This window comes from Propithecus coquereli, unplaced genomic scaffold, assembly GCF_000956105.1.
Source record: "Propithecus coquereli isolate 6110/MARCELLA unplaced genomic scaffold, Pcoq_1.0 Scaffold60, whole genome shotgun sequence".
Lineage (NCBI taxonomy): Eukaryota > Metazoa > Chordata > Mammalia > Primates > Indriidae > Propithecus > Propithecus coquereli.
The window spans coordinates 1,959,022-1,968,414 of record NW_012151952.1 but is presented as its reverse complement, the minus strand read 5'-3'; the positions used below and the strand labels follow the sequence as shown (position 1 = coordinate 1,968,414).

At 48.4% G+C, this 9,393-nt stretch overlaps 1 pseudogene; it reads right to left on the bottom strand.

Moving 5' to 3' along the window:
* Window positions 1-2,461: 2,461 nt before the first annotated feature.
* Window positions 2,462-8,675, bottom strand: LOC105822286 (annotated as a pseudogene).
* Between the last annotated feature and the right edge of the window lie 718 nt (window positions 8,676-9,393).

Sequence of the window (9,393 nt, the reverse complement as noted above, 5' to 3'; positions counted from 1 at the left end):
AGGAAAATCTGAGTGGAGGCCCCAATCCAGTTGACTGGGAGGCAAAGGTAAGCAGTGCTACCACAAAAGAAGAACATGCCCTCTCTCAGACAGTGCACAGTGCATACTGGAGTTGAGAATTTTGGTTGTTGCTGCATAGACTGACTGGCAGAGTCTCTATAGGTTTACGTTTTTAGGTTGACGAGACAAGTGATGTTGGATGTCTCAGCCAGATGGACGTTATATGCCACTGGTCTAATTAGGTGTGTCTTGCTGGGGTTAATGGTGGAACTGACGGAATTGTTTCAACCCGAGGGGACAGGGACTCCAAAGTACACAAGCCTTTGGAGGGGCAGACAAATCCAACATTGGGTGTGATTGGGCAAAGCATTAAGGGTGGTGTTGAGAAACTTGGCTATCTGTGGAGTAGAATCCAGGGGTCCCGAAATTGGCCTCATTATACTCGGGGGATCCGGAAGCTGTGAAGCAGTATTCTGGGGCTTTGAAGCTGGCTTTGACACATCCTTTGTACTTTTAATATTTTGGTTTCCACTGAGGAGCCCTGGAACATACCCCCAGCAGACTCTGGTACTCTTTTCTGGCCTGTTATCTTTGTCTGGTCTGCACCCATCTTTTGTTGTAGTACCTGTCTAATATCTTCTGCCCCCCTACCCCGAGTGCAGATCTGTGGGTCTATTTAACAACCTCTATTAAGGCTGGTACAAGCCCGAAACTTTTTGGTTTCGTAACAAGGGTAAAAATCATCATCTGAATTATCACATTTTCAGACGTCCCGGATGCATTCTGGAGGGCAAGGGAGAGGGCTATTAATGACTGTAAGTGGGAGACAGACAAGGATTAGAATGGGGAACAACATTGTAACCAGAAAAGGGACCCTACCACAGCCCAATATAAGACGACTAATAACAGTCTTTTCCCTGTAAAGCCCAATGCCCAGTAGTAGGGTCAATAGTCTAACAGTCCAATGGAGATGTAAGAGACTGGTCCGATCATCCGGTTCTCGGTGCTGTCTTCGGGTGATTGTCGCGTCAGAAAGGGATCTTTAGTGGGTCCTCTGAGTTCTGGTTCTGTTGCCCAAACATCTCGGTTGTCCTCAGGTGTGGCCTTCTTTACTCTCTTGCAATGAATCTAGGGTGCTATCCCTGCAACTTTAACAGCAGTGGGTGTGATTAAGACTACAGTGCTGGGGCCTGTCCAGGTGGGCTCTAGTGGTGTTTTTTTCAGTCTTTAACCCAGACTGAGTCTCCAGGCTGGTGTGTGTGTGTATGTACTGGGTGTCCCATTGCTATAGGGACTCTTCCCGTAATGTTGTGATGAAGTTGACTCAGGGTTTTGGACAAGGAAATAAGCTGAGTGTGTAGGTTTTTTTTCCTATCTGGGTGACATCTCCCTTGAGCTGCCTGGTTACGGGTGGGAGCCTTCCGTAAAAATTTTAAAGGGTGAATATCCTGTCGGCCCTGGAATACATCTGACTTTAAGCAATGCTGGACTAAGTAAATCTATCCAAGGTAACCCTGTCTCCTGACATAGCTTTGCAAGGGTTTTTTTAAGGGTCTGGTTTATGCTCTCTACTTTCCCTGAGCTCTGTGGCCTGTATGCAGTATGGAGTTTCCATTTGATCTCTAATATCTTAGTTAAAGTCTGCATGATCTCTGCCGTGAAGCTTGGCCCACGGGTCAGAACAAATCTGCCATTCCATTTCTCTGGGAACTGTGACTGCCATTATCATGGACTTCAGGGCTGACAATGAGAGGTCAGCTGTACCTTCAGGATGGAAAGTGATTTGGACTCCCAACTTGTGCAGGAGGTCCCATCCCAACAAGGGAACTGGACAGTCTGGGAGGTAGAGAAACTCGTGTGTTACTTGATGTCCCCCAAGCTGACAGGAGCGGGGCTGGCAGAAAGGCCTGGCTACCTGGTTTTCAGTGGCTCCAATTATGGTTGTCTCTCGCCATGTGAGAGGGGTGATTTGGGTGGTCACCACTGAGTGCTCAGCCCCGGTGTCCATCATGAAGGTTACAGGTTGCCCCCCCCCATCCACAGTGACCATGGGCTCCTGGGGGCCAAGGTTAAGGGAGCCCGGTTGGTCCTAATCAGAGTTTGTGCCTGTAAGTTTAATGAGATCTTGGGTCTCTGGTTCCATCTGGAACCCCTGAGAAGGGCCTCATCTTGCGGGGGGGGGCAGTCTTTTGGTGTAGGCACTCGTTTTTTCAATGTCCTGTCTCTTTGTAGTATGCGCACTGGTCCGGTCTCAGTGTCCCCTTTCTGCAAGGCCCGCTCTCCGGTTTTGTACCGAGCCCTGGGATAGACACAGGAGTCTCGAGTGCCGCTGCCAGGAGTGTGGCCTTACGTTTTATTTTTTTTCATTTTCCCTCTGGGCCACACAATCTCAGTTCTGGTACACCTTTTGGGCACCTCCAACAGTTGAGTGATGTTCATTCCTGCAAAATCTTCTAGCTTTTCAGGCTTCGGTGGCATTGGGCGGGGTCATGGTGATGCAGTCGTCTCCCTCGCAGAACTTGTCGCATTTGAGCATCTCGGGCTAGTAGAAGCCGAAGACCTGCATGACAGGCTGGCACGAGTCGTGCACAGCCTCGCAGAGGCAGTGGCACGGGTAGATGGGCTGGTGGAGGCAGACAGGCACGAAGAGTGAGCAGAGGAAGACCTGCGTACCCATGTGGCAATTCTTGTTGAGCAGGGGCACCCAGCTGCTGGCCTGCTGCTTCACCTCGGCCATGGTCTCGTGTTCCATCAGGTTAGGCAACACCATCCTCTTGTAGCCCATGTTGTGGCACGGCTGCAGGTCTGGGGGGATGTCCACGCATTGCAGCGGCTTAGCGTAGAAGCGGCCATTCAGTATGAGCTGACGCCTTACTGGAAGCTCACGTAGTCATACTTGCTGGCTGAACCCGCAGTCAGGAGTGCAGCCGCCAGTGCCAGCAGCACGCCCGGGCCAGCCCAGCGCTGGCTCCTCCACGTCGGGGCTGCCCGCTGCTTCCGCGTGCCTGCCGCACACTTTCAAAGTTCTCCAGGGACAAAAGGCGCTGTCCCCAGCCCTGCCCGGCTCCGTGGCCACGCGCTCTGCAGGGTCCTGGCTGGTAGCGGCCCTCGGCCTGCCTCAGGTGCCCTGGCGGGAGCTCACGCAGGGCGCAGAGCGCGAGGGGCGGGGCGTGGGGCACGGGCAGCGGCACCACTCTCGGGCTGCAGCGTAGGCGCAACATCTGGGACTGCTCGCTGCGCCCACGTCTCTGGATTGAGGATGCCTGCTGGTGCGTTGTCTTGAACCCATTTCCGGGCCTCTGCTGCAATCCAGGGCCTCTCCTCAGTATTGAAGAGGATCAGGAGAAGTCGCCGACAGGCCTCCCAAGTGGGTTGATGATAGAGTTACCACAGCCCCTGCTGGACAGTCCCGTCATCGGCAACCTGGAGTTGATTTCAGACCTCACGGACCAGCAATTGGCGGGAGGGAGTTGGATTCTGGGCAGAACGGAGACGGTGTGCTACTGGAGCTTTCTAGGCCGGGTCATCAGGCATCGGGGGCGGCGGGTCAGAGGGTGGCAGAGTGGCCGGTGCTGACAATATTGGTCCGGAAGTTAGGTCACCGGGATTGTATAGAGGAGACAAGGGGAGTTTATCTTCCTGCGGCCCTTGGTGAATAGGCTTGAAGTTGGGGTCAAGAGACTTTCTTGGCTTCTGAGCAAAGAGGACCTAACTCTGACCCTTTTCTGCACAGAACCAGACCCAAGGGGGCAGAGTTTGGGCGATTCCTAGCCGGGAATCGACATAGGGGATGTGATCTGGGTGTCCAGGGGTGCCTGTAACTCGTTTTCAGACTGCCTGGATAACAGAAGTGCTGAGGGTACCCGATCCGGCTACCTAACTCTAAAGGAAGGCCACTGTACTTTGCAGAGTGTCTGGAGGCGATTTGGTGACATCTTAATTCTGTAGTCACCTGAAAATCCCTTCCTAAAATTTTTGATCATACACGTAAGGACAGTTGGCTTAGATTCTTTCCCTCCCATTTCGTCCTACTGATTGGCGTCGCACAGGGTGGGGTTTTACTGTCAGATGTCCGCCTGGCTGCTCCCCTCGCGGGGATTTAGACACGTCTTGGCGAAGGTGCACCCGTATAAACCCCGGGCCTGGTCACTCTCCTTTTGGAGGGTGAGTCACTGTTATGCCATACGACGCTGCCACGGAACTGCAGGTACGGACCCAATCAGACTCCGTAGCTTTTGGCCGTGGAGCCGTAGCACTCACGCTCACACACACACACCACACACACACAGAGGTTGTTACATTTCCTCCCCCCTTTGGGGAACTTTAAAACTTTCTGGAACAGACAGAGGTTTTACATTCCCCCTCTGGTAATTTTAACCTTTCCTTTAGGAGGTGATCAACCTCCTCTTCCGTCCTGAGACGGGCCTGGCTACCTTTGGACAGGGTCCCGGGACCTTATTGCTGCCGATGTCTGACGTCCTTCCCTGGTTGCCTGGTTGCCAGTACTTCACCGCTGTCTGGGTGAGTTGTGGGCTCGCTGTCAGCGGAGCCCCTCCGAGTGAAGAGGACAATGTCCTCAAGCAGGATACGGCCCGCCTTGCTCTCTCTTAGTCATAAGGGGCTGGCCCGCTGGCGTCCCATTCTGAGCTGGTGACCTTAAAAGGCCATTGCACTCGGCTTTCCCAGTCAGGGAACTAAATGTTACAGCAGAGTTGACCGGGAACAGACTGAGATGCACACAGAAATATGGCAAAACAGGTTTATATATGCCAGCGGGCTCAGAGGGGGATTTTTCCTCCCAAATTCTGAGCCCCAAATAAAGAACAGAGCAGTCTTTTATACATTTTGCTTGGGGCACAGTTAATGAGTGAGGAAGTGGGGCATAGTTACAATGAGGTCATTCTTTAGTGGGGGCAGGGTCCGGAGTAACCTTAGTTCTGGGTACAGAGTTCCTATGGAATGTCTTCCTGCCTTATCTCACCTTAGCAGGAATTGTTGCAAGTGGTTTTTAGCTGCTTAGGGAAGACAATGAGGTAGAGCTCTGGCAGTGGAATTTTCCACTACATCATGACCTCTGTCCAGATAATTCTGTTGAGCCATCTCCTGTAGTTTAAGATACTAGAAAATAAAGAACAAGGAACAGTCCTCTGCCCCTCTGATTACTGGCCTTGGACAGGAATGCAGGTTTTGATTCCTCAAAAAGGATGAGGGGTTTTAAAGGACAGCTTGTGAAACATTTTGCCCTTTTCAGACCCTTACTTCTGTTACAGGTAGGCAATTGCTAAATACGGTTTTGTGAGAATAAATGAATGAATGAGTTGATGAATGAATGAAATGAGAGGAATGGGCCGTAAGATTCTGATGGTGCCTGCAATTTGGCATCATCATTCTTTTTGCCTGAACATCTTTCACAACCTTGGATTCCAACAGGTGAGTAGCAGGAAGAGTGGGCCACCTGGTGTAGAGCGTGAGAGGCCTGACCTGTTGCCCGAATGGTCCATTTGGCCCAGATGTGGAGACATGAGAATGAGCCAAGCCTGTTTTTATTTCACGTCCCTTGTGGCCAGCACCCTTGAGGTCACACCTAGTTCAAGAAAAACTTCAAAAATTTTCTCTATCCTCCATCAGACTGACTCGTATGAGGATGAGGAAACCAACCTAAATAGCTCATTCATCATTGGAATTCTACTTGGGTTGAAGACAGAAGGATTTCTCTCCTTGTAATGTTTGCGTTGGTGGTCATGGTAACAAAGGCAGCCTAATGTTCCCCTCAGCTTGGCTCTAAACTTTAAATACGCTTTTTCCTGACTCTAGGACTCTGACTTCCTATTTCTGAGTACATTTACTCTAGAAAACTTGCAGTGGTAAATTCTTTCATTGCCCTGTTAAGATGTAAATCTCCTAATCTCTTGTCAGTTTTACAACTCAGGAATGTCTTTCTCAAGGACCTGGGAGCCATCACTTTGAAATGTCACCACTACGAAAGACAGGGCCCCCATCTGGGCATCTCTGTGGGAGAGTGGGAACCTGACCCCCATAAGTGACAATTAGTAAGCACCAGTGATAGCCTCATGGCATTGAATAGCCTCCTCCCTGACACACTTCAGTATTTTTCCATCAGCTCACTCTAGTGTTTAAAAATCCTTTTGTTTCAGTGAAATCCACTCAATTATTGCAATAGTCTCCCCTTTTACAATGATCTTGACTCCTACAGTGATGGTCTTGAATAAAGTCTTCCTTGCCATTTTCAACAAGATACCAGTGTAATTTTTCTTCCACAATGGACAGAGTATTCAATAATATTGACCCTATGGAAGCAACTCTCTTTTAATTCATAATTAAAATAAAAAACAAAAAAACTAGGAGTTATCCTTGACTTTTCTCTTTCTTACACTACACATTTAATCCTATTTAATGTTAGGAAATCAGCCTGGCTCTACCTTCAAGACATATCCAGATTCTGACCTCTGCTCACTGTGCCACTGTGGTCTGGGCCGCCATCCTCTCCTGGGTGGATGGTTGCAACAGCAACTTCACTGGCTTTTCTGCTCCCACCCCTGACCTCATAGTCTACTTTCCAAAAAGCAGTCAGGATAAGAGCATTAATCATCTATAATTCTCTGCTGATCTCCTTCCTTAATCAAGGAAGGCTCCCAATGTAGCCCTGAGCTTGATCTCGGTGGTTCTCAAAGTAGGGTCCCCAGACCAGCAACATCAGCATCACTCGAGATTGTTCAGAAATGTGAATTCTCAGGTCCTGCCATAGACCTACTGAACATGAAATTCTTGGTGTGGGATCCAGCAGTATGTCTTTTAAACCAAGTCCACTAATGGTTCTGATGCATGTTAGAGCTTGAGACCCGTTGCTTTACTGTATTTCTCTTCCTTAAACGTTTATCCTCGTTATCTGTTGGGCACACTCCTCCCTGTCCGCGAAGCTCTTGCTCAAATCTTGCCTTTTCCACGAGAATTTCCCACCCTGTATTTTTTTGCTCTTCACTCTGCTATACTTTCATTCTGTGTTCACCCTGTACTCTAAGTGTCTAAAACAGTGTCTGGCATACTGCACACTCAATAGATAATTTATTAGTCTTATCATTCAGGAGCAAATCTCAGTTTAGGGTAACACTGCTTTAAGTCTTGCTGATTCCTCTTTTTTTAAGAAAAGAGATCTGACCTCACAGACTGAGAACCTTTGTCAAGCAAGAATATTTAGCTGGAATTTTAAAAATCAACTTCTTTTTTTATTTGATTTACTTTCACAACCCTCTGTGTTTGGCAATAGATTCCAGTTTTCCACTAACTAGTCATTTAAGGCATCCTTCTTTTGTTTTTAACAAAAATACGAACACTTTATTTTTCCTGTTTCCTAAAACAGACACTTCAGTTTGCCTAAAGGCTGGCCCCTCTGCTGGGGGATTGGGTCCTCTTCTTTCTTGGGATGTCTCTTTACAATGGTACGATGGACCCAGGGTTTTCATTTCTGACAATTTCAACTAAGTGTGAGTTGTTAGAGGCACTTCGTAGGGTCCTTTTCACTTCTCTGTGTCCAACTGGGGCAGGGACCTGAAAGAGACAAACTCATGAGTAGTGGTTAGCATCTGACCCTCCTTTGACATATTTTTTGTTCCATTTTCTTTTACTCATGGTTATATTACTATATTTACCTCAGGGTGCAAGGAAGGGTATCTCATAAACTATTTCTTAGGGGCTTGTCTTAAGCTTGCTTCTGAGGGCTACCCTTCTTCTTCTTTTTTTTTTTATTTCAGCATATTACCGGGGGTACAAATATTTAGGTTACGTATATTGCCCTTGTCCCACTCATGTCAGAGCTTGAAGCATGCCCATCCCCCAGATGGTGCACACTGAACCCATTAGGTGTGTGTATACCCATCCCCTCCTCCCCCCCTACTTGCCTGACATCCGATGAATGTTATTACTATATGTGCACTATAAGTGTTGATCAGTTAATACCAATTTGATGGTGAGTACATGTGGTGCTTGTCTTTCCATTCTTGGAATACTTCACTTAGCAGAATGGGCTCCAGCTCTATCCAGGGTATTACAAAAGGTGCTAGATCACCATTATTTTTTTGTGGCTGAGTAGAACTCCATGGTATACATATACCACATTCTATTAATCCGCTCATGTATTGATGCACACTTGGGTTGTTTCCACATCTTTGCAATTGTGAATTGTGCTGCCATAAATATTCGAGTGCAGGTATCTTTTTTGCAGAGTGTCTTTTGTTCTTTTGGGTAGATGCCCAGTAATGGGATTGCTGGATCAAATGGTAGTTCTACTTGTATCTCTTTGAGGTATCTGCATGTTACTTTCCACAGATGTTGCACTAGTTTGCAGTCCCACCAGCAGTGTATCAGTGTTCCTAACTCTCCACATCCATGCAGAGCTACCCTTATTCAAAGGTGGACAAGTGGCAATAATCTCTCTCACTTTTCTGCATTAATTTCAGGATGCAATTTCCATTTTAAATGTAGGGCTCTGCCCACTTGCTGGGTTACTTCTGATTCAAAAGAGGGTCCATTATCACTTGGTGCAGAGGGGGGGAGCCCATGAACATCTTGACAATCTGCAGGATCACGGAGTCCACCGTGTCAGCCTTAGAGAAATGGTTCACCAGGTTCCCACTGGGGATCCACTTGAAGAAATTCATGGGTGACCACAGGACATTGTGCAGCAGATCCAGGTATAGATGGTGGGAAGCAAAGATTTCCCTGACAGGCACTGCCACAGAGTAGCCAAACACGGTGATACCTTGAGCTGTCGAGCTGTCCCTGCAGCTGCCTGTCCATGGCCTCCATCACCAGCACACCATTCTCCATCTGCTTGGCCTCTTTCCCTGGACTGTTGATGCCTATCTCCTGTCATCCTCCAAGGCTTTTTCCCGTTCTGTGCTGGCATACATGCACAGGAATTTGGCAAAGGTGCTGTTCCAGGCCAGGAGCTTCTCCTGGTAGGAGCCCATCTCAGAGTGAGTTTCTTCAGAAGGATTCTGGTGACTTTAGACTCTCCTTCTGTTCAGGTAGGATAAGCCCCTACCCATCCTGAAGAGGTGTCTACTAGGACAAGTTTAGGCATCTGAGTGAAACTGCCAATCATCAAAAGGTTCCCTGGTTCCACTTAACCTCATGACTTCCACTCTCAAATGGCACCTCCAGACAAATAACCAACAGGAAGGTGTGAAAACCCCCATATGGGTGAAATCAGCATCTCAGCATCCTGGGGAACTTTACTTACAAATGGCCATGGTGTCTGGACACTTCCCAAATCCATTTCCCTCCTCTCAACTCAGTTCAGGTTGCAGGAAGCTGCCTCTACTTTAGGGTACTGGGGGTAGAGATGGAAGTTCCCTGGAGCTAAAACATGCTCTG